General features: G+C 43.0%; 1 protein-coding gene across 4 annotated transcripts in view; it reads left to right on the top strand.

The window, feature by feature from the left end:
- The first annotated feature begins 222 nt into the window (after nt 1-222).
- The window catches only part of LRRC8D (leucine rich repeat containing 8 VRAC subunit D), a 50,393-nt gene continuing 22,746 nt past the window's right edge, over nt 223-27,869 (top strand). The window contains exons 1-2 of one of the 4 annotated variants that reach the window (XR_008841060.1): nt 223-989; nt 12,326-12,459. The gene's annotated coding sequence lies outside the window, so the exon portion shown is untranslated. Of the gene's footprint in view, nt 990-10,297; nt 10,509-12,325; nt 12,460-20,956; nt 21,009-27,869 lie in introns of those variants that run through there. The other 3 variants (XR_008841061.1, XM_056497444.1, XM_056497446.1) reach the window with 3 other exon arrangements.

The following is a 27,869-nucleotide window of genomic DNA, read 5'->3' as shown; positions in this document are numbered from 1 at the left end:
GGGGAAATTCTCAATCTTTAAAGGGACACGAAGCTACTCTGAACAAGCACCAAAAGATCACTTCCCATCTCCTCCAGTTCTTGAAAACGTGGGGAGGAAATAAAATATGAAAAAGATGAGCTTGTATCTTTTTTTCCCTAAATTCCATTTTGATCGAGACCAATATACTTTCAAAGGTAATAGATTACATCTATATATTATTACATCTAAACACCTGCAGGTCTGGTCACGTGTCGGCTCAGTGTTCAAGAAATATTTAAGAATATCGGTGACTTTTCAGTTCAAGTAGGAAACAAATTTTCTAGTGGATTTCGGGGCGAGGATCAGGGTCAGTTCGGCTTCTTCTCAGTGTCCTGTATTCAGCCTCTGGAGCCCCATGGAGGAATCCGTCCCTGCGATCCCAGCGGTGCCGCCCCCCGCCAGATCTACAGCTGCCTTCGACTTTTTGGTTCCATTAGGGGCTCAAGATAGACAAATAAAATAACTTTCCTCCTTCCCCGTGGTAATATTTTAATAATTAAGCCACGCAATTTGAACTTGTCGCTGTTTTCTTTGGCTCACGCAGCACGTTCCATCTACCTGCGCGGCCGGGTCTGGCCGCCCGGCGCTCCGCTCCCGCCGCGGCCCCAGCGCAGCCCCGGCGGCGCCGCCTCCGCCCCCGGCCCGCGGGCACCTGAGCGCGGCGGCTGCGCGGGGGGCGAGCGGGCGGAGCCGGCGCGGCCCGGCCCTCACATGCGCGGCGCCGCGGGAGCCATTGGCCGCCGCCCGCCGGCCCCGCCGCCGCCGGCAGCCGGTGCTGTCCGCTCGCCGAGCCATGCGGGTGCGCGCTGCAGGGCGCTGCTAGGAGCCGAGCCCGCCCCGCCTGTGCCCGCCCGCATGGCAGCGCCGCGGGACTGACCGCCGCCAGAAGCTCCGCGCCCCCGCCGCACGCTCGGCTCGGCTCGGCCGGGCGGCTCTCGGGGTCCGCAGCCCGCAGAGCCGTCCCTGAGGTGAGACGAGCGTGGGGCCGGCGGGAGGCGCTCGGGCAGGCGGCGGAGGGGCCGCGGGGAGGGGGCGGCATCTTCAGCGGCGCCCCCGCCGCTCCCGCCCCGCGCTTTCCGTCGCGCTTCTCTTTATCTCTCTGCGTGCAGACCGGCCTGGGCCGGTTCGCCGGTGCTGCTGCCAGCGCCGGTGTGCCGGCGGAGCGGCTGCGCTCGCGGCGCTGCTCTCCCGCGGGATGCGCATCCGCGCAGGACGTGTCCGCATGGCGAGGGGCGAGAGCGGGGCTGGCCCGGGCGGCTCCGGGGGCGCGGCGCGGTGCTGGGGAATGCGGCGGGAGCTGCGAGCCCCGCTCGGGGCCGGTGGGGCTGGATCCGGCCCCTCCGGGGCCGCCAGCTGTGCGGCTTTTGTGTGGGGTCAGCTGTGCTTCGTGTTGCAGCACACGCGGATTGAAGGGGCCCAGGCCGGTCAATAAAGCACATCTTCAGGGCAGAACCGGCCCTTGTCAGATAACCATCTCTGTTTTTTCGAGGCGCGTCTCCTCCCTTCACCCTGCTCCCCAGTACGTGGCAATGCCGACTCCCGCTCCTTTAGAATCCCTGAGCTTGGCACAGCAGCTCTTCAACCTCCATTTCCCCCGTCACAAGTGCTGCCCCTGCTCTTAAACAAACACGAATTCAGGCGCAGAAGCCTTGTGGCTTGCCCAGCATCCTCGGAGGGAGCCGGTCTGCGGTCACTGGGGGGATTCAGGCTCTGCGTGTGCAGCACGCCCGCAGCCCGTGGCACTTTCTTCCCTGGACGTTCCCAGTGTGCCAGAGCCATGAGATAGGTTATTCAGACTTGAAAATGGAGGACGGTAGTGGTGGTGGTGTTGTTTGGTGGATAAGTCTTAGCAGTACTTCCTGTAATGGTGGTGCTGAAAGTGATGTTTTACTTGACTTGGCTGCTGGTGCAGAGAGCACTTTGGGGTACCTGCTACTCATAAGCTTTGCCAGTTACAGCTTTAAAAAAATCCTCAAACTCAATAGGGAAGTATTTGGGTTTTTTTCAGCGTTGTGTCTGTCACCGTGATAGGAAAGGATAGTATTTTCTGCTTCTGAAACTGAAGGTGGGGAGTGACAATGCCCACTTGTTTGGGAGAGAGGGCTTTAGAGAAATGGGAGAAATTTACATGAACAGGGCTGAGATTTTAAACACGCAGCTCTGAGCTATCAAAAAAGCACTCTCATGCCTGGTGGGATAGCTAAGACTCTTTCTCTGTTGCTGATTTTTTTTTTTTTTTCTGTTTTATTTCTGTCTTTTTTGTTGGTTTTGGTGGTGGTGTTTTGTTGGTTTTTGTCCCCTCACCTCTTCCTGGAGGCAAAGGAAACCATCTTTCTTCAAACTTAGGGTAAGGTTAGTGTTGTGTTATTTGCTCTTGATTGCCATCTTAAATTAATTCACCAAGCCTTACTTGGGGCCAGGATCCTATTCATTCTTAGTGCCTTACAAATGCCATATAAACCTTTTATTGTTAGTTGGAACTGATTTATGAGGTCCTGACCTAGGGATATGCTTCTGTGGCTATATATTTTTGCACAGTTTTCTGCTGTGTCTCTAGGCAGGCATTGCCTTTATAGTAAACTCATTTAGTGCTTTGCCTGTATCTTGCTTAGTGTCAAAAACACTTCTCTGTTTGCTGTGTCTGTTTTCTTGCACATAATAGCAAGGAATATTAAATAGTTGCTGTTATTTTAATTGTGATTACTTCAACACAAAAGATGAAAAGTTTAGAATGGCTGTGTGGGGAAGGGAGCAGCGTTAAGATGTTGTTTTGTAAGATCTGGGTATGCACATTAGATCTCTACCAGTCCTGACATCCTTGATGGGATGGTAATCTGTCCGGTGTGTTGAGATCTGGAAAAGGAATTCTGAACAGCAATACCAACAACGGAGAAAAACTGTGTGCTGCAGTCAGAGGAAGGTAATTATTAATAGGAGCCAACCTCTATAATAACAATGCAGAGAGTGAAAGCACTTGGGTGCTTGCCCTGCAAAGATTAACTAGTGAACATTATACTAACACATAGCTGTACACCTGAAATGTAGTTCTTGCATTCTTATCCCTTTGTGCCTGTTGCCCCTTCCCTTGTGTACCAATGCATAAGTGGTGGTACAGAGGTACCACAGCTCTGCCTCCTGTTTATGGACAGTTTTCTTGCCTGCATGCCTGGATAGGCAGGAAAAAAGCTAATGCTGTTTGTGCTGGGCTTGCAATAAATCCTGCCAGTGACAGGAGGATAAGAGAATAAATGCTGGTGGAGAAGAGAGTTTGTCCATCCCTGTGGTCAGAAGCACTTGCAGCTATGTGTGTTGTGGCTTGGCACAATTTTATAAGAAGGGACTGAAGTTTCCTGGGTTGATGTTGTTTCTTTTGAAATCTCTAGGTCTTCCCATTTCCTCTGTGTATTGAGGTCCCATTCAAAGTCTGTTACAGCCAGTGGCAGTAAGTGGATTTTGAATCAGGCCCTGTCCACAGGCTGAGTTTCTTACCTGCTGTGTGTTCGCAGGTCCTGTTTCTGTGGCAGGAGGCTTGGGCTGCTGTGCAGCTGGAGTGCTGACTCAGCTCCCCAGCCCAGGGGCTGCCTTTGCTTTGTCCTGCACCTCTGGGAGCCAGAGGGAGTTTTGGTACTGATACATGGACACTGTGATCACTGACTTGGTGCCTGAGACTTAACACACTTAACCTGTGTGTGGCTGCTGAGAGCTGCTTTGCTGAGAAGGAGCTTGGGTCACAAATGGGGGAACACGAGGGAACTCAGTAAACAAGTTTCTCAACTGGGTGCCAAAAAAAACCCGGGAGTTCCAGAGTAAGTATTACATGGAATAATGAACTCTGAAGGTTTTAATTTCCTTTCAAAAAAGCAGTCTTTTCCAATTCACAAAGCTGCTGTAGATCTCTAAATATCATAAAACACAATTAGCAATATCTGTTATACTCAGATGTTACATATAATAGCACAGAACATTAAAAGGAAATAACAAAACCTGTTATTTCAGTTTCTGCTGTTTAAATTCTTCCATCTCTTGCTAGCATTGAAATAGGGCTGCACAGTTCTTTTGTGGTTTTGTTTTTTTTTTTTTTTTTCTGTTTTATTTATTTATTTATTGTCTCTTGGTGGTGGGAAGATTATATCCTAACCAACATAAAAAGAAAAAGCTACTGCTGTATTAAGAAAAATGACAATATTTTTCTCTGGAAACCTTACATTTCGATGAAGATTTGTCTGTGCTTTTGCATAACTGGCATTTTAAACATTTTTTTTAACAAGCAGTGAAAAGTCTGTAGGCTTCACCATGCTAAGACTTGTTTCCATGACTGATTTTCCATGTATATATAGTTTCATGAGTCTCCCTGCATGCAGGAGAGAGCAGGAGGCTCTCTGAGGTCACACTAGTGCTGCTGGATCTTGGAAGTGTTTATTCTTGGCTGTGATGATGAGCTGCTGTGGGTCCACACAGGGCTGAAATATGAAGAAAGGTGTTTGTGAAATGCAGTTTTCTAGCAGCTACTAGCATTATGTTTTGTGAAAGCATTTGTAATTAGTGTTTCAAGGCTATCTAGTTCCTCTAACCTTGAGAACACTTTGAGCTACGTTGTTTGACTTGCTTGCATTGGGTTGGGTTTGGCTCGAGATCATTTGGTCGGAGCAAATTGAGTACAATTTTCTTTTAGCTATATAACAAAGAATAGGTACCAATTGCTTGCCAAACAATTTCTCCTCTCAGAGATTACAAACAAATTTAGGAAAGAACAAAGCCAGGATTTCTAGTGTCTAACTTCTTGAGAATCATCTTGGTTTTGGCATGTTAGAAAGAAAAGTGCGTCACAAGTCAAGTTGGCACCAAATACTGTCAGTAGTACTAATTTCCGCATCATTAATTTTAGCTGACACTTCTTCAATCTTTCTCTTACCACAAATTTATTTAATTAAAAGAATTGAAGTTCTTTTAATTTATTTCTATATTCCCTTCAGCTGTAGCAAGAACAGGTTTCTTGTCCCCTTTCAGGAAATGGATAGGAAGAGAATTTGAAAGATATTCGTGTAGCAGCTGCCAGAATGTTCAGAAAGATATCCTTGGAAGGAGAGAACATGTTTTCATGAACTTAAGCCAACTAAATGCCACTTTTGCCCAACATTTGGAGGCAAGCAGTAGTATGGGAAGTATGGCTGCACCAAGGACTCATTTGTTATAACTGTTTTAAAAGAAATACCTTAGTTTTTCTTGTTCTCCCTCTTCAAGTATAAATCAGGATACAAAACCACATTGTTCTTGTAGCCTCAAAGCTAATATTCCTTCTTTCCAATTGAGCTCTTTCCTCAGAAGTGATTTGTTCTGAGACTGAAGTAATTGCAACATCCAAGACTTGAGAAGCAGTCGTGGTGTAAAATACAGCCACCCTTAGGGAGGAAGAAGGATAGTTGTTGCTCAGATACTTTTTTCTTTTTGGAGGCCCTTTTTTGTTGAAGATAACTGATTAAGAAGCAGAAAGAAATGACCAGGCTGAAAGCATGTGGCATCCAGTACTGGATGAAGATAGCATTTGTTTTTTCATCAAGGTCTTGCTTTTTGTATTGTATGATCAGTAGAAGAAGATACAGTCCCGATTCTTGATATCTGCCTTGCTCTTTGTTAGTGTTAAAAAAAATAAAACCAAAACCCCTCTGTATATCGTCTTCTTGTCAAAAGTTAGGCATTTCAGGTGTTCTATCATATGATGGTCTACTTTGAAGACAAGAAAATTGCAGTGGAAGATTTCTCAGACCTCAGGGGAGGGCACTACAGATAATTAAATGCAGGATATCTCTTCAAACTGTTTGCTGTGCATATAATTTTTTTTAAAAGTGCAGTTCTCAAACTGTTTCATAATCTCTCTATTCATTTGCTCAATAATTTTCTGTGAGTTGTATCTCCTGCATGGTTAGACCATGGATGAGGTGGATGAAGTGTCTGTTGCTGTTTTATATGTCTTACCTGTGACCCTCACATGGAGCTGGTAAATATGATGAGCCCATCTGCTGAACACAGTGATGCTCAAGATGAGCCCCCTCCCTGCACTCCTTATGTAAAGATACACAGAGAAAGGAAAAACCTCATGCATGAAGACTCTTTATAATCCTTCTGATGAGGCAGTGAGACAGGCTCCTGCCTGTCCTCATGCAACCTAATGGCTACAAAGTCACAGCCAAGATACAGCTTTGTCTTTTTTTCCTTTCTTGAACTTCATTCTTTACAAGTCAGCATTGAGATAAGTTTCTTTATGAAAGGTATTCCTGATTGCCCTTGGGTCCTACAGAAGCCAGGGCTGCCACACCTCTGGTGTTTTCAAGTCTGGCCAATGGCACAGATACCAACATGCCTGTTAAAAACGTGATTTTTTTTTTTTGTATGGAAAAGATTTTGAAGCACTTTACTCTTGCTGCAGTGGTTTTCCAATTATAGCTTTAAGGACAGAACAAGTGCATGGGATGTGTATATGAATATGATGGCTGAATATTTACCTGTTCTTCATCTGTTGCAGTATAGGAAGGAAAGGTGGCTTACATGCTTTCAGCTGGTGTGAGAACTTAAATAAAAAATGTGGATGCCTGCAATTATCCCAGTGCAAGCTTGCTGAATCTGTGTGTGCTGGGGATGGATATATTTTGCTGTGTGCACCTAAAAAGTTGATTTTTTTCATGTGATGTCAATAAAATATATGGCTTGTTGTCTGTCACAAATAAACTGATTAAATAACCAAGCTTATACAACACTGATTGGGTAATCATTGAAAATAACCTTTCGGTTCAAGAGCTTCCTCTGTGAAAATTAATATTTTATACAGAAGTGTTATGTAATAGACATTTTGTTGCCTTTGCAGTCCTGCACAGAGGAACAGGGTGTTAAGCTGATGTAGTTTGGATTGTTCTGTATAAAATTGTCCACTAAACCAATGCAAATACCAGTGAATAATGGGGAAAAGAAAGTCCATATTGCATATTTGTAAATGGTGGTTTGTACAGATCATGGAGAGGCAGGATAGGAGTTGCTTTGGTCTGACAGTCTCTCATTAAAACTTGAGGGAGCAGTGTTAGGGGTAGTGCACTGGCTTGCTCTGTTTGCAGGCACCACTATGGTTACACACGCTTTCCACATGCATTAGCAATTGCCTGCATCGAGGATGAAGGAGGAACCAGGCTTCACGGTCAGGCTGGCTGGTGTTTAAAAATACAAACTGAGAAGTCCACATACAGGGGTCCTCTCAATGGCTGCCATCCAGAAACTTTCATGTATTTGCTTTCTGACTAATTAAATTAAGAAACAAAGCCTAACCTCCCCAGTTCAGCGGAGGAACTGACAAAAGGGAAATGAAACTTCTCATGCACTTGAGTTTTTTTTAAGTAATGTTTGCTGGTTTATAACCTATACTAAATTTCTTTGCAGTTTTGCCTTTGTTGGCCTTGATAGTAGAGAGAAAGGAAAAACTGGCTTGATAGTTTTGCTCCTTTCCTTTTCTGCCCTTCTGAAACAAATCTATTGGCTCTGGAAACAAGGAAGTGGAGGAATGCAGATACATAAAGGCTTGTTGGTGCTGCAGAAATTGTGAGTTTAACCAGTGCTGATGTCCCCATGAAAAGTGGATAGGAAAGTTTTTAACAGAAGAGTAATAGAAGAAAAGGGTTCTTAGAAAAAAAAGTGGACTGAGAGAAACAAAATTGTGCTAATGATCATCCAGAAAAGTGAAAAATGCGCAGGTTTGAACAAGATTCTTTTTCCAGTGTTTAAAACTTGTATTTATGCTTTGTTTATTTTTAGTGAAAGTTAACTAAGATGTACTTAAATTGAAAGGTGAATTTAAGAGTGTCTTTATTAGCATTGATCAGTTTAACCCAAACAGATTTTAAAGAAAGAAACCCCTGAGGTCAGGGTTAGAGGAGAACAAAGATAGTAATGCCTGAAAATAAAAACATGAGAAACATGCAAAATTACAAAAGAGAATAGTAATAGTGAGGCATAGGAAAGGAAATAACAAAACTGTAGAGTGAGAGTAAATATAACATAAAATGGTAAAGTGTGAGGTTATATTTACTGTTCTGCAAGTGGAAAATTTATGAATTCTGTTTGTTTGAGGGTGCCTCATTCCAGAAACAAGGCTTTCATGCTCACAGTGGGATGGCCAAGTTTTCTCTGTTTGGAGTCAGCTTGAAAGCAAAAAATGCATTGCATGAAATGTAATGGGTACCTGCAGCTTACAGGGTGAATTAGTACCAGCCTGGTTTGGACTAATGGCTTGCACGTGGCTCATTTGTATTTTAGGGCTGTAGTCTGTCCGTGTGCAGAGCCTGGAAACAAGCAGTGTGCAGCTGGTCAGCGTAGGAGCAGACAGCCCCTTCTCTGCTGTTTCTTTTGTGCCTGAGGAGAGAGAGGATGGTGGCCTCCACACTCTCATAGCTGCTGATTTCTGTCATCTCATCCATATTAAGACTTCTTCAGCATCTGATTATTTACCTGTTTGCTGTTTGGACTTGTAAAATCTTAGATCTCTGTTGCCATTTGCCAAAGGGTGTAATGGCAGAGCTACCAGCAGCAGCCCCCTCGTACTGCCTGGGGGTCAAGCAGTGAGTTAGGTGTAGCAGGGAGAAGCTTTGCCTGCTTGACCAGCAGGGTTTGATCAGTTTGTCTCTGCTGTGTTCCTGCTGTCTGCAGCAGAAGAGAGGGAGTGGGGAGGAGTTTGCACACAGCCTCTGGCTCATGGATGGGGGAAGAGGAGCTGGCCACCAAGAGAAGGGAGGAATTACAGAGAGCTCCCAGATTAAACTGGGTGTTGGGTGTCATGTGAAAAGCTGCAGCAAGGCCCTAGAATGGACAATGAACTCCACAGGGAGTGGCAGTGGGATCCTGTTGGATCCCATGTAGCAGGAGCAATGCCTAAGGTGCTTTCCAAGGGGAGTGTGGTTTCAAGACCGGCTGGAGCAAATTTGAGCTTGCACTGCTGTTGAAAGGGGGAGTCCTGCCTCCCAGCCCACCCTCTGCTTTGGGCAAGATGCCTTTCCCAGGCACACACCATGGAGAGAGCAGGAATGTTAAGTAGCAGGGTGGCCACAAATAATTTACAGCTAATTGCAAAACTTACTCAGAGATAGCAACAAAATCTGGTATTTATCTGGTTAGGTTACATGCTACTTCTGACAGTATTACTACACTGAGTATCTGTGCTGGGGTTTTTCTTCTCTCTTGATGGCATGATACTTCTCCTGTGAGCTGGTTTGTTGTTTTTCTTATGCAGCAGCAAGGGAGGAAGATGGCATTTTAACTGAAGAGATTGTCAAATGTCTGCTGTTGTTTGGGAACTTGGAGATATACGTAGAACTGAGAATTATTCAGTTGTGCTGAAATTAAACCTCTAATGACTGGATTAGCTTACTTATTTAATTAGCTGAGGTTGTTGTTTGTTTTTTTTTTTTCCAAAATCTCTACTTCTTCCTCAAAATACTTCCCTCCCTTCCCTTTCTCTACAGAATTCATAATGTTTTATTCTGAGTGAATTGTTTGGGTTCTTTTCACTCTGTTACCAATGATTATTTCCCTGTTAAAAGCATCAGAAGTATTGTTTTCCTTAATAGAGAAGACGTTTGATCAAGTGACTGTACAAATGGAGGCTGCCACATGTAGGCTACTGTATGTAGGACGTGGCATTTGGAGGTTGCACGTGTTGTGCCTGAAGTGCCAAGTGCCTGGCTGTGATTCAGATGAAATTGGCACTGGCTGATGCCAACACCCCAATGTAAATGTGGTGTTTTTCCCTATGCTGCAGGGCCCTGAAAGGAAGGTATTGAAGTGAATGAGTACCAGAGGGGACAAGGTTAAAAGAGAAGTGGTGCATGTGCTCCTTATTTAATCTCCTTCATAGCCACAGTCCCACATACTGACTATACCAGTGGGCATGTATTCTTGTATCAAAGCAGATGTTTCTGCAAGAAAGATGTTGCTTTGTTTTAATAAATTGAGGTTGTCACTTCAAAAATGGGAGAGGGAGGTGAAGGAAGTAGCATAAAGTGAGAATTTGTCAAGTGGGATTTGGAACAGAATCCATGAGAATGTTTGTGGTAAGAACTGCAGGAAAGAATTCTTCACTAGTCTTGGCATTGCCCAAACATCTACTTATGCACTGCTATGATTTATGTACGAATTTCTGCTTTTAGATTGGTTTTTTATTTGGTTTTTGCTTTCTTTTGTTTGTTTTAAACCAAAATTTTGTAAGTGTTTTGTCGTTTGTTATCCTTTACATTTCCTCCAGGTGTGATCCAGTCCATGTGCTCAGCCTGTTCTGGGAAGGGGAGGGTGGCTGTGATGGACCTCAGCAGTCTTTCAGATTGTGATTCAGCTCTTGAAGACAAGCTCTCCTCTTCTTCCATGCCTTACCAAGTGTGGTGGTGGTGCTGTTCAGCCTCTCCTGGCCCCTTTCCTTAAATGCTGATACATTCTCAAAAAACAGTCCTCCTTTGAAGTGGGAACTGCCTTTGCCTGCTGTTTTTGGGAATGGCTTTGGGGTGGTGCTGAGGAGGGATTGCAGGGCATTGTGAACTCTGTTTAGACCCTTCTTACATGGCTCTCTGACCTCATGAAAAAAAAGGGTTACAGAAGCAGCTGAGGTGAATGGCCCCGTGGCTATGAGCATTTTCTGTTAGACCTCTGGTATGATCCAAAGGTCTGTTCTGAAGTCTGCTTGCTGTAGACCTTTGGAAAGTATTTGGTCGTTTCTTTCTTCCATGTATTTAAAAACCTGGAGTCTCTGAAAACTCCAGTTCCAGTGCATAAAAAGATTTGCTTCTCCTGAGATCACTTGACCAGCCCCAAGCCCTATCAAGAAGAAAAGTCTGAGGCATATTTTATTTGAGGATTTGACAGTGTTTTCCCCATCTCCTTATCCTGGGTCTCTAGTGCTGAGAAGAAACCTGGAACAGCAGGTTCCTGCTGACCTTTAAAATTATCTCAGTGGAAAGCCTGACACAGGGCATGTTCCTGTATGCTTCTGAGTGCCAGTGGGTGCCACCCCTGGAAAAGCCTCAGATAAAAAATTAGAGGGAGATTTGGGGGGAGAGGGGGGCTTGGTTTTCATTTTTTCTGCAGTGGTTTGGGAGCAGCTCAGGTGGGTGAGTGCCCTGCTCTTGGTGCTGGGTGCAGACCCCTGTGGTTGCTGAACCCTAGAACTGCTCTGCTGCAGGCACTGCTGGGCTGGGGGCAATGGTGGGGGCTGAAGCAGGGATGCAGCTGGCTGTCCCTGGCTGAGGAGCATCCTCAGCTCTGGAGGGCTGTCCCTGTCCCGCGTGCCCGGGGCTTGCTGCCCTCGCAGTGCGCTGTGCCTGCTGCACTGGTGTTGGCAGCCTGGCACTCTGAGCACACTTGGCACTGCTGGGAACGCCTTGGGCACACAGCAGTGCTGCTTGGGGTGCAGCAAGGCAGTGGCAGCCAGCGGGCTGCTCAGAGTCCTGTAGAGTCCTGCCTGTTGCTAAGGGACTCCTTTTGGATATGGAGCAACACTGGTTTACACAGCAGCTTTCCCCGTGTTTGTTGATTGGAGGCAATTACTGTAAAATACTTGATTTATAACAAGGCATACTTAATAAGCAACAAACTGAAATAAATATTCATGAATTACCTGCTGGAGTCTGGCTGTTCTTTTTGCTGGGTTGCTTTCTGTCTGTGTTCTCTGCACAGCCCTGGAGCCTCTGGGTCTCTGGAGGTGAAGGCAGCTGTGCTGAGTCTTAGCTGGTGGAAGTTTTGGCTGAAGTAGGAGGGGGATAATCCCACTTCTTCTCTATTTTGTTCATCCCAGAGAATAGGGGTTTTTCCTGAGGTTTTTCCAAGCAGCTCATTTGACTCAAGGTGGTCTGCTTGCCTGGCATATGGCTGTAATGCAGCAGTTCAAGTGTCATCAAGGTGTTTGTGTGGAGCACGTGCACTGTGCAGCTGCCACATCATTGGGGTCTGGTCTGGCTTTTGTGGTGGTGTAGGGAGGTGATGATGTAGAAATAGCAGTGCTCTTGGTTAAGTTAGGATGAGCCAGTATGTTTAAGAAAATATGTGGGAAATGACAAATTGCTAATTTGGGATCTATGCTCTTCAAGAGTAGGATGGCTCATTTAGAGTAGTTCCAAAGTTATTAAAAAAAGGATGTGCTCAGTCTTCCCCAGAGATGAAGCACTGTCAGCAAAAGGATGAGTAACCTTTGTCTTCTGTGTTGCAGAGTGGCATTCCTCTGACCCCTGCTACCATGACCACTTTATTTGGCCAGTTTGATTCACAGCAGTTTATTTTTGTATAGGAGGAATCTGTGGCGCTTGTCAAAATGAGGAAGTGATCATCAGAGTCTGGCTTGGTATTCCTGCTGCTGGAGCCTTCAGGAGCCAGCCTCAGCCCAGCTGAAGCCAGAGGAGGAGGGTGGAGAAGCACAGCCTGATCAGGTACTGAGCCAGTAATGGGAAAAGTTGTCTGGTGCAGAGTTTAGTTATAAAAACTTACATTCTTTAGAAGGTCTTGTTAACATGTGTGATGCAGTGGAGGCCCAGTAAGGACAGCCACATCTGTGGGCCTGGCATGGCTGCATGTCTTATGTCTGAGGTGAACATAAACAAATATAACATGTTTTTTGGGGTATTTTATATGCACATCTCATGTGTACTGCTCAGTATGTGTTTGCCAATACCATTTCCAGGGTTCATGTAAGTTGTAAAGAATGGGCTAGGAGTACCAAAAGTTTGAATGTTGAAGAGCAATTTGATGTCTTGAGGAAAGATTTTTCCTCAGCTTTATTCTTTGTTCTGGTAGGGAGACTGCAGTGCAAGCTTTTGATGAGCAGTATGTTATGTGGGAACATAGAGCAGAACAGAGAGGTAGCAGACTGATGGGTTTTAAGACAAAACCAGCTGTCAGCTTGCTTGCTATGTTTTTATTTGCTGAGATGTCCATAACTGTTCCTGGAAACTGGTATTTATTATTGCATTCACATCTTTCAGACTGTCGTTCTTGAGAAGATTTAGTTCGCTTCATCTTCTATGAAGACAGAGAAGTTCAAGGTTTTGATTCATTGTATTCAGTTTGGGGTTTGTGTCTTTTGTAACTGTACCTTCCAGTTTAGGTGGAACTCCTGCTCTGGGGACCATATTTTGAAAAGACTTTGCATATTTTTATAGGCCATTAGAGATCCTTTAAGAGCAGAGCTTCTACTAATGTGGTCTTGTACAATGCTTGGGATGGCAGTGGCATGCAATTCACTGTTACAGGGAGCATTCTTTGAAGAGGTGCAGTGTTTTTTCACCTCAAGAGATGCTTTCTCTCCAGAAATACCAGCCTCTGTTGCTTAGACTGAATTTATTAGTCACAGTTTTGTTACTTTATTTATTGACCTGGGTGGAAGCAGTGTGCGTTTGTTTAAAATCTGTTAAGAAAATGATTCCTAATGTTCCAAAGGTAATTTCCAGCTCTGATTTTATCTTTCCTAGTGTGGTTAAAAGATAGGGGCTCTTTTTCTAGCATCCATTGTGAATACTTCACTTCTTTTTGTTTTGTTTTTTTTTGTCTTGGGAAATAAGAATCAGCATTTATTTGATTCAACAACCAGCTTCCTGCTTCCCAAGGAAGAGATAGTGGCTCATTTGCCTGCAAACATCCCTCCTGTGGAGAGTCTTTGTTGGGGAGCTAGGGGAAAGCTAGCAGTTCCTAGTGAAATAGCTGCATAGCAGGATGAAGAGGGATTATTGAAGCATTACTAGGAAATTCATGGCTGTGTGGAAGACCTTATGTACTCCACAGACGAGCTGACCTAAATTCTGCAGCCAGGCCTTACTGGTTTCTGTGTTGATGTGATGTGGCAGGCTGGATAACCTGCAGCAGATCTGGGGTTTAAAAAAAAAAAAGCAGAGGGAATACAGAGAAGATTTGTATTTGAGTGGAAACACAGACAAATCTTTAAAATTGTACTGAATTTGTCTTAAATTTTTTTGTTGTTTTCTAGCCCATACTTCTCTATTCTTTGTTTTGGATATTGTTCACATAGCCAGAATGAGTCTGTGTTACAAGGATGCTCATTAGGAAAAGTGGAGATGTTGTTTACTCCTGGATGGGGGATACGTGGATGGTTTTGCTCCTAAGAGGCTTTTACAGATGGCTTGGAGTTCTGAGATAGGCTTTAGCAAAGAAGTTATGCTAAGTATCTTATCTTCCTTAGTGAAACAGTTAACACAACTGACACTTGAACTCTTGAGGAGAATAGGGTTAATATCCACTTGACATAAATGGCATGGCTTATGTTTCAGTTTCTAGGTGATGTTTGTTTCTCAAGATTATACATTGCACAGAACAGGACACAAAAATCCAAAGAGAAAACAAAATGCTGGGTCTGTCACAGTCAAGTTGGTCAGTCTGACCTGTGTGCAGTGTTTTCATGCTGTTATTTCTTGTAGTAGTGTTGTGACTTTGCATTGTAGTTTCTGCTGGCACAAATGTGGTGTGAGGGCAGTTACTGCTCCCTGCCTTTTTCTGTACACATTAGCTGCACTGATGCAATGCTCTCCTTTGCTTTCAGCCTTCCCTGTTACCTGCTCTCACCACTTCCTTCTCAGGTTCCTCTGCTGGTATGAGAGGAATTCTTTCTGCTAGTACTGCTTATACCATGTCCTGTGAAAGGAATGGTTTATGCAGGCAGAAAAGTTTTGCAATCACTAGAAGGGCTTTTGCAGTAAGATTTTTGCTGGCATAGCTGGGAAGCAAGAAAAAAAAATTTGGCTGATACAGTTCAATGAACAAAATGTTAAAGTGTGGCTAGGGGCTTTCCTGTGCAAGTGTTCTGGTCTGGTTACTGTGATGGAGTGTGTGTGTGTATATTTATAATACATTTCTGTCTGGAAATCTGTTTTTGTGGGAGCATAAGCTTTAAGTCTTGACTTGTTTTAGAGGAATTTCTGCAGCTGCAGCATCATGAAGTGCCAGGGGAAATAGTGATATTCTGAAACATTGCTGGCTTATTTTAGATCACATTTCACTTGATGTGCTTTTGATTTGTTTTAAGAACAACTTGTCTGTATAAGCTATTTGTTTACTATACTCACATAGTAAGCAGCAATGCTGACCTTCGACAGGAAACCAGAATGACTGCTGGTCCTGCTGCCCCACTGCCAGGGGCAGCTATGGTGAGGGGATTGCAGAGCAAGGGCTGTTTGCCTTGTGTGTGTTTCAACACCAGAAGTAGTGATTAGAAGGTTATTAACTGACAGATAAATTAAATTGATGGAAATTCCCTCAAAAAATGATAAACTGTTTTTTGCTTGCATCAGTGTTACTGCCCAGGCCACCTCAAGGTAGGAGCAATGTTTTCCTTAGTGCTGATATAGATGTCATTTTGAGTAATTCTTTGCAATGAAAAGAACTTTTGTGCATCTCACTCCAATGTTACAATTTTCATGTTGGTTTATCTTTTCTTTCTTTCTTTCTTCCTGTCCTTCCAGCAGAATTTTCAATGTTATTGTTAGACAGAAACTGAAAAATAACTGGAAAATAGCAGGAAAACAGTCCCACTTTGGTGGTTTTTTCACTGTTTTTTGCTCTCATATTTCTTTGCCTAGGCAGATGACTTGTCCATTACTGATGCCAAAAGCCAGTCCCCATAGCCATGGGTCAGTGAGCTGAGCTGCTTCCAGCTTGTCCTTCTGGAGCCTGACCCCAGCCTGGCCATGGGCAGTGGCACCAACACAGCACGGGGCAGGAAGGAGATGGCACTGGCTTGCTATAGCAGAGAATAATCAGAGCAGGGTCAAAATGCAGCACTGCTCTCTTCCAGCCTTCCCTGGAGTAATGCCTTGCTGCATGGTTTTGTGTTCACAGACCTGTTTCGTCCTGGATATGTATCAAACTCAGTGGGCTGCAGCATTCTTTGCTCTGTGTTTTGACATAGTATGATGTTGTTTTGAAATACTTACCTGCTCTCAGTTCTCTGCTGGAGTCTCAGGAGGTGCCTTTTGGATAGATGGCAAGTGATTCTCAGTATGTTGCTCCCTCAAGCTTTGTGTGTTGTCTTTGGTAGGTGATGCTGTTTTGAAGAAGGCAGCACCATCACAGTTCTTCTCTCCAAGGCTGGATGAGCACTGCAGCACTCAATCAGTGTAGTGAGGTTCAGCATCAAAGAGTGAGATCTGCCTGTCCTTGTCCATACATGTGGTTTCAGGAGAGGTAAACACTTCCATCAATTGAGAAAGCACAGGAGAGACTGGACTGGGGAAGAGTTGACCTTTCCAACACCAGGTTTTCCTTGTGTAGATGAACCCAACACGTCTCGTAGTGCTGCATTTGCACATGATGGCAAAGACATGCAGAAAGATGTTGGTGACATTATTGCCTTGCACCTCAGATAGTAAAGATGGGGGGAAGAGAGAGAGATTTGCAAGGGAAAAAAATGAGCAATCAGCTCTTTGTTGCTCAATTATTTTAGTGGTTCTGTGGTTTGGCTGTTATATTGTGTTACTCTGTCCACAGCTTTTTATGGGCCTCTTTTAGAAAAATTTTAAATTTATATAAATATTGCATTTCTCTAGTTTTATTTATTATTTCAAGTGCTAGAATATGCTTGAAATTATAGCATTCCACTGCCTCTGGTGATTGCATATATAAAATTCTGGCCTTTGTTGCTAAACAGTGAGCTCCCAAACTTTCTGCTTATCTGACTGCATCACATGAAGTAGGTTTTGCTCACTGTGTTACTGGAAAGATGGAAAAGTCTTTTATACATAAATAGAATTGTTTTGATCAATAAAGCATCAGTCTCTTTTCCATTCCATTAACTCTTATAGTCTGCAGGAGCTGGGCAAAAAAGGTGATTTTTTTTTTTTCTGCTCATAAGCTAAATCTTGTATCTTTTGAGGTAAAATGTTTTTCCAGGCAGTTTTAAAAACGATTTTCATGGGGCAGTTCAAGTAATTATGATAAGGAATGTAATGATTGTTTACATTACTGATATTTGAAACATTGAGGGAAAAGCAATTCTATGAAAAGAAATTTTTAAGAAAGGAAAACACCATACAGCCCTTTCCCCCTGGCCCCACCACGTGCTGTTTTGAAATTCTGTGGTAGTTAAGGGCAGCACTGCCCAGGTTTGGGTTTGGTTTGTTTTTTCCAGTCTTTACTATGGAGGAAGAGTTGTAGTTTAAGGCTTTAGGGGCAGAGCTCAAACACCACTCCACTCTTTGCCCCCTAAACCCCACCAGATTGTTGCTCATACTTGAGCTGCACTCTGGTGTCCAGCTCTCCAGTTTGCAGCTGGATCTGGCAGTCCCAGATGCTTTGCCTTTTTGGCCAGTTGTGTGTTTTGGTGACTTACTGCCTCCCGTGACAGCAGGCTGAGATGCTGCCAAAGGCTGGGAGCAGCAGACATTCCTGTACCATGGGTGAGATGAGAAGGACTGGAAATAGGGGTGCTGCATGGGTTTTTCTTTAGATGCAGGATGTGATGGGCTGTGATAGAACCAGACAATCACCTCTCAAGTCACCACCTTTTGGCTGATGACTCAGGGCTATTTTGTTCTAAGTCTCTGTGCTCTCTAGTCCTTGGGCAGTCACTGATTGGTGGTAACTTGCAGTCAAGTTCACAGCAATGCCAGTTTTTCCTTTTCAACTCGGGGAACAGGATGGGAGCTGCAGGTAACCTCTGCAGGACCTGGTAGAGTGTTTGTGAAGGCAGAGGTGGGTGGAGGTGGAGCTGGGAGGTATTGGAAGGGAGAACGTGGAACATAAAGCGCAGCTAATCTTGCAGGAGTGTATTGGCCCACTCCTCTGGATTGTGCTGTCCTAGTATGTGTATTTAAACTGAGACAATCTGAAATAACTGGCTGTCAACTTGTTAAAATAATCAGGTTGCCAAGAACTCTATCATTTTGTTAAGCTTCCTTTCAGATTTATTGCATATTTTTTCAACTTTAATGGAACTAATTCAGGGGATGCAAACATGAGGTTTAGCACACTAGTTCCACTCCCTGCAGTTCATTTAAATTTTCTTTTAATTTGCTTTTGCACCTCTGCTCTGTCTCAATCAGGGTTCAGTCTGAAGGCAGCAACTGAAAGGGTATGTCTAGGTTGTAGGAGATGGGAACATGAGAATCGGAGCTCTTATCCATAAACATTGAACAAAGTTTATTTCAACAACCTCTTCTGTCTTTGTTAGAATGGTTGGAGGTATGCCAACCTAAAAACCTAACCCTAGCCCCAAACCTGCTTTGATTTAACTTTCAGCTAGATCTTTATGTGTAATATCCTAACAAGGGGCAGAGCTACTTCTGTTTTCCTTGTATGTTGGATAGCACTTTGGTACATTGGTGGTGGAACTAGGGTGGGTTTTTTGCAGTGCCATTGAGTTTCTTTTCCTTATGTGGGTTGTTCAAATAGCTGTGCTAGTGGGAAGACAAACACTTGAAATTGAAAAATATGATGAGGCAAGGACTGTCAAGTATTATGCATCAGTTTTGTACTTTGCATGCTGAGGTCCTGGCCTGCTTGAGGTCTCTGCGTACTTCTGCAGTGTAAGTGTTTAGCAATGATAAACTGCAATGTCTGGCAGAGGGATTTGGTGTGCAAGGACACCTGAAAAAACAACCTTTAATCCTTTCCCTGAAATGAGCTGGTTTCCAGGTTTCTGTTTTTTCAGAGAGGTTGGACAGGGAGCTTCCATTCAGAGTGTGCTGGCATGATACTCGGTGGCCAACACCTTTTTTTAATAGTTGTCAACCAAGTAATACTGATAGAGCTGACTTACTGGGCTTTTTTTCCCCTGCATATGTGGTGCATTAGTTCTTTGCATGTGGTTTTTTTTTTTTTTTCCTAGAAGTAATCAGTATACCAGGAATAACCCTGTTCACCAATAACATCTGAAAACAGCAAAAAGAGCAGGAGACCAGAAAGCCCCCAGATATCCCTAAACAGCAACAACAAAATGAGCTATAATTTGGTTAAGGACAGAGCTGCTTGTAGCCAAGGGCACTTGCTAAGAGGGAGACAGATTATGAAAGCCCACCATTTATCTTTGATTTTTGAATGAGGGAGAATGTAATCGTGTTCTCTAAATAAATGTGTGGAGTAGTTATGTTATGTGTTGTTCATTGCAGTATTAAATGCCTTGTTAATATTTATAGTTTCACAGCTTGTCACAAAAGGCCTTGGTGCTTATTCTTGGTTTTCTAGATAGTCTGATTACAGATGATGGAACTAGACAAGCTAAAAGGTCATGGTGTTTTAGAAGGAGATTCTGTAAAGAATATCTCAAGGACCTTTTAGAGTTAGAGGTGTCCCCAAGATAAGCTGTTACTGATCTGAGGCCACAGATATGAGTGTTTCTTGCATATTAAATGCCCTGAGCATGAGTGGATGTGTGCATGGTTAAAAGGCTCTGTAGATCAGCACTGGCTGAAAATGTTTTCTGAAGTTTGTATGGGTTAAACAGTGATGTTTCTTGGCACTTTTTCTGCGATGTCGTCTAATCTATTAACTGCATATTTAGGGGATTGGCTTGTTTTCATTCTGTACAATCAGAGTGCACATAAGGAATGTGCATCTTGCTTTCCTAGCAGTCATAGACCAGTCCTCAGGAGCTGACTCACTGCTATTTTGTAAGCAGGGTTTGCCTTCCTTTTATGCGGTTCTGCATTTTTCCATTCCACAGTCCATGGTAATTTAGATCTTAAGTGTGCTGGTGTTAAAAAGCCTTCTTCCTGGAGTAAATGTTATCCCCATGTATGTGGCATGTACTTGTCCTAATTTGATACTAACAAAAGCAATTTCTGACAATTTCACTTTTTTTTAGTTGGCTCTTAATCATGTTATGTTACAAAGGCACTTTCCCTGCAGCTAACACGATCGTTGAAAAACAAGTATTAATGATTTGGGGGGGACTCATATTTGGTCTGTTAGCTATTGTTACACTGTCACACTTGTAGGGGTTTGTTTTCAAATTTCCCTGCACAATATTTGACTTTCTTGAGTTTTGGATTGTCTGGTTCTACTTGCATTTTAACTGAGTTTTGCTATTGGGATGTTGTGGTAGGGTGGGACTGGTAAAAATGGGCCGCTGGAAAGATACAGAAGGAAGGTCATGGCTTCCTATAACTTGAGATTCAAGTTAGAATTTCTAGTGTGTAGCATACCTTGAATAACACTGGATTTCATTATTGACTTCAAAATCACTTAAACTCACTCTCACACCTTAGTAACACTTTATTCAAGGCAAGTCAGTTGTTTTCCAGGGACTTTTTATTACTTGCTTTTACTTGGCTCAGTTAGATTTTATTTTTTTTTTTTCCCCTTACTGGCATCTTCGGAGGAAGTAAAGTGCCAGAAATCTTCAGTGCTGTTGTGATTTCTGTTTTTTAAAGAAAATAACTTTATTTCTGAAAATAACTGTGCACCAGTTTATAAACCAAACTTTTCCCAAAGTTCTGCTACCTTTGTAATTTTTTTTATAGCTTTCCTGGGTAAAAGTTGAAAGATCAGATTGTTTTAATTGATGTTTTTGCAAAACTTGTGCGGCTGGAAAACTGACAGTAGTCATGTGAATTTTGAATTACTTCTGCATGATTAAAATCAACAGCAGCACTCTGGGCTGCTACTAGGAATGTTTCAGAAAAACCATACAGGAGAGACTAGGGGAGATAACCCAGCAGAGTATTTTTTTTCCCCCGTTTCTTGTATTCTGTGGTAGCTCCAAGGCTGAGCATAGAAAAATGGAAAGATGTAAACCATTCTGGTGGGAAAAGGGTGAAGTGATACTGGTTTTCACCAGGAGGCTGCGGAGAGGAGAGAAACAAAAGGAAGCTTTTTGTTTCCTGGGTGGAGTTTCACGCTGGACACTGCTAAGTGGGAGCCTTATCCAAAGGCATCCGGCCCTAGAACAGCAGCACCTTCCCTGGGAGCTGCTGGACTTCAGCCTGGGTGTTCCTGCAGGAAACTCCACCCTCTCCTTCTATCTCTTTCTGGTACGTTTTCTAAGCCTTGATGTCGTCTTGTTACTGCTGGCAAAAAGTTACATGTGTGGGAGATATGCAAATGTGTTGTAATGTTCTGATATAATTTTAGCACAGGAAAAGAGCAAGCTCTGTACATAGGTATCACCAACTGAACTCCAGTCTTGCAGCTCAGTTTATTTAGTGGAGCTGTCAAACTTTGAAAAGAGATTTGCATGGATGTGGGGTATAGGATCAAGTTCATAATTTTGTAAACTTAAAAAGTAGCTTCTGTCAATCCACAGTTGTCTAAATTCCTTTACAGGCAGTAGAAACTGTCTGAATGAGTGTAGAAGAATTGTACAGTTCAATGACATGGTAATTGAGGATTTCTGGTGGTGTGAATCCTCTTATTATTTACAGTATATACTGTTGCTGGAAGAACACTGGCTTTGCAATGCATGACTGAGGTGGACTTTTTCTTCTCTTGTTTCTCTCAGTGCTAAATTCTAAATACTGTTTTGCCTTCTCTTTTTTTTATTTTTTTTTTTTTTTCTTTTCTTTGGGTGTTTTTTTTGGTAATTTTTCTTTCCGGGAATAATGCAGGCTTGATGATCTTGTGGGAGAGGAATGAATCTACTAAAATCCTTTCTCATATATACAGGGTTAAGTATCACACTCAGGAGGGTAATGTTCCAGTGGAATTGCAGTCTCCCCATAACAGTTTAGACTTTGGTAAAGCAAGTGGATGAGTCATTGCAGGGATTTGATGGCTGAAAAGATTGATTAATAATTAATTTAAAAACAAGATGCCCTTTCCTCTGTGTCCTAGCTTTCAGCCATTCAAAAGATCATCAGATTCCCACATGTAGTTTAACATTTGAATGCTAGGGAAGTGTTTATTTTGATGTCTTTCCCTGAACTGCAAATGTTGCTTTGTCTTTGCTTTTGCTCACACATTATTTATGGAGATATAAATGTCAAATTTGATTCAAGTGTTCTGATGAGGTTACAGCACTTAGAAGGAGCCAAATGTTCCCATTTGGTGTGCTGGGATTATCCTTGCCTTATGACCTTTTTGAGGTGCATTGGTATATCAGGTGCTTCATGGATAATGGCATTCCTGATTTTCAGAAATTCTCACATAGAGGTTCTTTGCTTTTCTTCAGTAGACATTTGTCAGTCAAGGATTTGTGTTTTTACAGGTTTGCATTTGAGCTGGGTGTCTACTGAGAAACCCTGGATCCAGGGTGCTTTCTGCCTTTATGCTGGGATAGTGGTAAAAGTGAAGAATGCTGCTGGCTGCAGTGTGACCCTGAAAGGATGACTTGAAATGGGCCCTTTGAATTCAATTAAATTGACATAAATAATGCCTATTTGAGGGGGTGTTCAACAGCAGTAGGTCAGAGATGAGGGGTCAGTGAAACCCAGTCCATGAAAGGCATGGAAGCTTCAGCAACCTTTTGGAATCGTTTAAGATTCCAGAAAGGAGCATCCTATTGAGTGCTCCTGTCTGGGACAGATGTTTGATACAAGATAGGTCTTGTGACTCTGATATTAGAAGAGGTAATAACCTGTGTTTTGTCTTTTTGTTTAATCAAAAGCATGCTATGTGCAATCCTGGGCAATTTAGGTACTGAATCTTGAATATTTAGTGCGTGGTGAACATACATCAAGGCATTTGTTTGCTGACAGTGCACAAAAAACCACTCTCCAAACTTTATTTTTACTTATTTATAAGAGTAAAAGGTGAATGAAAGTGCATAATAATCTTACCTTGAGCTGTTGCTATCATTCATAATTTAAACCTGAAATGCTTCATGTTTTTGGTGTAATGATTCCCTTAATTCTGAACTATGACTTGGCTGTTGTCTTCTGATCAGGCTTCTGTACAAAGAAAAGTGCTGCCACATATGTGGTACTAAGATGTAGCTACAACCTTCTGGTGTTGGTGTTTGTGATGTTGCATGTTGTCAGATATGTGAGGTACCACAGCTGACACCTTGCACTTTGCAAAGCCTCAGTCTTTGAAGATTTGTCTAAATTTTCCAGCCTGCAGATAATGAAATACATTGGCCTCCTTTAACTGTGAACATTATTTTACTGTAGTCAGAAGTTAAGATTTAGATGCACTGCTTTGTAAATGCTGTATAATAGTTATTGCATACTGCAGAGTTTCTATGAGTAGGGATTTTAGCCTTTGCAAGGATAGCATTAAAGTTAGACTTCAGGAAGTTTTGTAAAAAGAGGTTATTTTTTGACCTTTGTGAAAAAATCGCTATTTGCCTGGGCACAGAATATGGAAGGAGAAAGCTCTCCCTCAAACTACCTCTTTAATATGTGTTGAAAGCATTGAAATTAAGAAATGTGGAGATGAGATTTTAGCTGCAGGGAAGAATAAGTAATCTGATTTATAAAACTAGACCTTCTTGAATGCTTGTTTCACTCCAGCAAAGCCTCCTTTGGTAAACGTCGTGTGCAGGATTGAGTGGGTGTTCACCTGCTGGTTTGTAGAGAGAGAGGGACAGGAAAGCAGTTTGCTCTTGAGGGGTGCTGGGAAGAAGTAGATGATTTCACAGCTTGAAGTGTATAAAACTTGCTCTGGTGTCGGTATGGGCAGTGGAATTTGACAAGAAGTGGGAGGGGAGAAGTGTGTGTGTGACTAGGGCGATACTTTGCATTCTGGAAGGAAGAAGCAGGGTCTGGAATTCATAGTTTGACATTTTTGAATGCAAGAAAGAAGCCAAAGGAAGCTGGTGGGTGTTGGGACATGACTGATTTGCTCCAGTTTGCAAAGTAGGTGTGGACAGTAGAAATCAGAAGGACAGCAAAAAATCACCAGGTTTTGTTTTAACTGAAGGGGCAAGAGGCTGCCAATGGAATGGTCGCCCAGGGCACCCCAGCCTGCTCCATGTCCTGATGCTGCAGCCTGGCACTGCAGCTGCTTTCATTTCACAACTTGGGAGCCACTTTGCTCTGGATTCCTGCCACTGGAAACATCCTAAGGCAGAGAAGTCCCTAAAGAGAAGTTGTTGCAGTTCATTAGCTTTTTCTCTGGGATCACTGCAGAGCTCCTGGATGGATGTGATGGGGTCAGAGATGGGTTGGTGTTTCCTCCAGACCTTATCAGATTTGCCTGCGGAGAGGGATTTGTGTTGAGCAATGGAGCTGTAAGAGGATTCCGTGGCAGAGCGGGTGACTGTGGCTACTGGAACTTGCCTAAGGAGCCAGCCTCACCAGGGCAGCTCCCCAGAGCCTGTCATACACAAAGTATAGCTGGGCAATCCCTTTGCATCAACTTTGGTAACTTCTGTGAAGTATCTCCTGTTAATTACCTAACTGCTGAATAGGTGAGAAGTGAGATTGGGTTGTTTTTTTTTAATTTTTATTAAGCTGAACTAGAAATAGTCCCTATGGGTTTGGAGGCTTGGTCACAAGAACATTACTTATCATGTGGTGTCACATCAGCTGAAATCCTCAGACAGTAAGGCTGCTGGATTTCCCGACACTTGCCTTTCTCCTAGTCTGTCACAATTGTTCCACCATTCAGACTGGTGTTACTTCTGTGTTTGGGTTACAGGGGTAACAAAGCTTGTGAAACATGACAGTCTGTGAAAAATAAGTCTGTAATGTTCCTTCAGCTTTTCCACTGGGATAATTTTTCACATGTACATTTGCATTAATAGCAGTTGGCTTCTGGTTAATAAATACAGTGCCCTGTGAAATTAATGGGTTATTAGGGTTGGATGGGTTCCTATGGTGCCCTTAGTGCTGCAGCTTTCACTAGCTAGCAGTGCCTTTGCCTGTGTGCACAGCAGAGTTGTTTACATGTTAGGAATATGCTAGAGGCAAGGAGAAAGGAACAGCTTTAATGTGATGCAGCTTAGATGCTCTGTGGGGGAGGCCTCAGAATTGTTCATAACAGGATCAAATGTCAATCAATGTTTCGAGAAGAATAAAGTTACTGTTTATGAGAAAATTAAAGAATAGTTTATTACGTGCTTTTCCTCCATCTATTTTTGACCCTTCTAGGAAAATGTCCCTCTCTGGTGGTTCTTTTGAACCCTGTAAGAGTATCAGTGGTGCCTAGGAGAAGCATCTATGCAGACCTCTCCTTTTGGCTCCAGCCACTTCTCTGGGCTGCCTTTGGTAAGGAAACAAGTAATATGCCAGCCAGCTTCTTTCTGCTATTCCATGAAATGCCTGCTGATTGTGTTGCTGAGGATGCTGCTGGAGCATTGTGGCTACTATTAAATTTCTTTTGCTGGCACATCTGGGGATTTACTGCTCTGTAGAGTAAGAAAACAGTTATTGACATCAAGCCATGGACATGAGAAAATGGCTTCTCCCTTGCTGCAAGGGAGGAGAGAGAGAAGTGGAGAAGGAAACAGCTGAAAACCTCCTCCTCTCCCTCCAGAGCTATTTTTTGCTGGTGACAGAGAATGGTGGGATGAGCAAAGCTGTTCTGTATCTGCAGCAGGCTGTGGCTCTGGTCTGAAGATGTATCCCCAGGAAAAAACAATGAGAGCCTAGCTGTGGGGGAGGGAGCATCTGAAGTCAAAGCACTTCTCTGCTGGTTCTGCACCTGCAGTTTCTGTTCCAAGCTGCTTTGCATTGTAGGCAGGTGATGCTTAAAATTTGTCAAGAAGGGGCTGTCACATTTTTGTCTTAGATTGTGCCCCATGTGTCAGCTGTTAGGGCAACAGGCTGGGGTTTAGAAGAGCAGCTGGGGAGTGCAGCTCCTGGAGAAAGGGTAGGGATGGGGAGGGAAGGACTGGAGAGGAATCATGGATAATTGTGTCAGAATAAAAAGCTTTTTAAGCCAAGGCTAGGTGCCTGCTAGAAATACTTCTCTAAAACCTGACAAATACACAGCCAGGAATCCCATTTAGCAGAATTCAAGGTTTTCTGATTGTGTGGCTTCTTGCATTCTTCTTAGAATGGTTTGGTTTTGAACCAGTATCCTGATGTGTTGTGTTGTCTGGGCCTGTCTCCCAAGGGAGATATTTTGGACAGTTACTCCTGAGTAAATTCTGTGTGTCATTCTGGAGTTAAGGGCTTGTCTTCACATGCCATTAAGAAATTATTCAAGTCAGCTGAAGGTGTGAATTTAAAGTGAATTGCTTCAACTGTTCTACATCTTTGAGGCAGAATAATTGAGAGTCACTCTGATTCTGAAGAGCATCTGGAGAAGGTCTCAAGCAGTTTAATCAAGTCACTTTTTAAATTTGTGTGGTTTTTGTTTTAAGAATTAATCCAAAGTGCGTTATGCAGACAAAGCCTCAAAGTGGATTGTATTATATAGGAAAGCTGTTCTTGAGGATTTGGGAGGGTTTATGTGGATGCAGATGTGTTACTAGTCAGGAATAGCACTTGTATTTTAAAGTCACCTTGCACTTTCATCTGAATTAATTTTTCAACCTTCTGACTCTGCTTACCTTAAGCAGAAATTAAGAAAGGATGTTAATTGACTTTAGTGTTTGCAGTAGACCTTTGAATTGCTGCTGATGGCATCCTTAAAGCTGTCACTAGTCATGTAATTTCAGTAGAAACTTCTAGTTCACATATTTAATCTTTTATAGTGAATGGAATGCACTTTCGTGGGTATTGCTGCTGATTTCTTCTGAGATTTTCTAAGCTGATGGAAGGAGGGTGAAGGAAGTTAGAGGAGTACAAGCCCTCTGAGCAAATCTTGGACTTCCACCCCAAACTGAAATTCTTCCCATCCCATACAAAGTCTTTTTTTCAGATGTGTGTATGAAGCAGGGACCTTTAGCAAAATCTGGGTAGTAGAAAAAGGCTGACTGTTCTGTTATCTGGGGCTTTTGGCAACCTGCATAGTTATGTTTACCTCAAGGGTAAGAGACAGGGGAATCTGGCACAGGGATTGTGCTCTTCAGACAGAACTGTCTGTGCAGACTGGCAGCTTTGAATATTTGCTGCCTAATTCAGGGGGAATTTGTTGGAGAAGTTATGGGCAGAACTCTCCATTTTGCATTTTAATGTATTGCTACAGTCTTTTTTTTTTTTTTTTTTGTTTTTTTTACTTCCTGCTTTAATAAAAAGAGGAATGTCTGAACTACTGTAGGTATGTTTCCTTAGTCATTTTCAGTTGTGCAAAATAAGTTGCAGTGGCTGATGTACAGCAAGAGCACAGATTATTGCATTTTCAGTTACTGAGTTTAGGCTTGCGAAACATAGGAAGGAATTTGTAATGTAACTAAATTCATGCAAGTATGTGTTCCAGCAGCCATGTGAGATTAGGTGGAAAGGTCCATCATGTATGTTGAACTGCAGAATTCATCTGTAGATTGCTACTGCCATGCTTCTAGAACATATAACACATCACTGTGTGGATAGTTAGCATATTATTTAAATAAGGTTGTGAAAATGGAAGGTTCTGGATGTTTTTCTTACTTTTGAGGCAGTTATAAACTCAGATGTAGTTTTCTTGCTGAATGCTTTGTTTTATTGCCCTGTGAAAGACTTGGTCCTGGAGACTAAGAACTGTTTCTGTACTAAGGCTTAATTGACAGGATGGGGAAATGCAGGTAGAGCACAGATGCCTTCACCTTGGGCAGAGGAGGGATGTTGTGTGTACACTCTAGTGTGCTTTGCTCTGCCTTTCTTGGCTGAGGAGCTGTGCAGTTTCTGTGGCAGTGTCCCACTGGGATCAGACTGAGGTCAGCTCATTTTGCCTTGTTCATCAAACAAGCAGCAGATGGCTGGGCTGTGCAGAAGCTGTCAGCCAGAGTGAGGGTCAGGCTGATGGTGAGAGTCTGAATTTGTATGTTGTCCAGTCTGGTTGACTTACCAAGTTGGTTATTTGGTAAATACCTCACCTTAGAGTCAAGGACTAGATTTTGAGGTGCTTTTTAGAGATGGCTGATCAGC

This window comes from Oenanthe melanoleuca, chromosome 8, assembly GCF_029582105.1.
Source record: "Oenanthe melanoleuca isolate GR-GAL-2019-014 chromosome 8, OMel1.0, whole genome shotgun sequence".
NCBI classification, from domain to species: Eukaryota; Metazoa; Chordata; class Aves; order Passeriformes; family Muscicapidae; genus Oenanthe; species Oenanthe melanoleuca.
The sequence above is the reverse complement of the archived record's forward strand: the minus strand, read 5'-3'. Positions and strand labels throughout refer to the sequence as shown.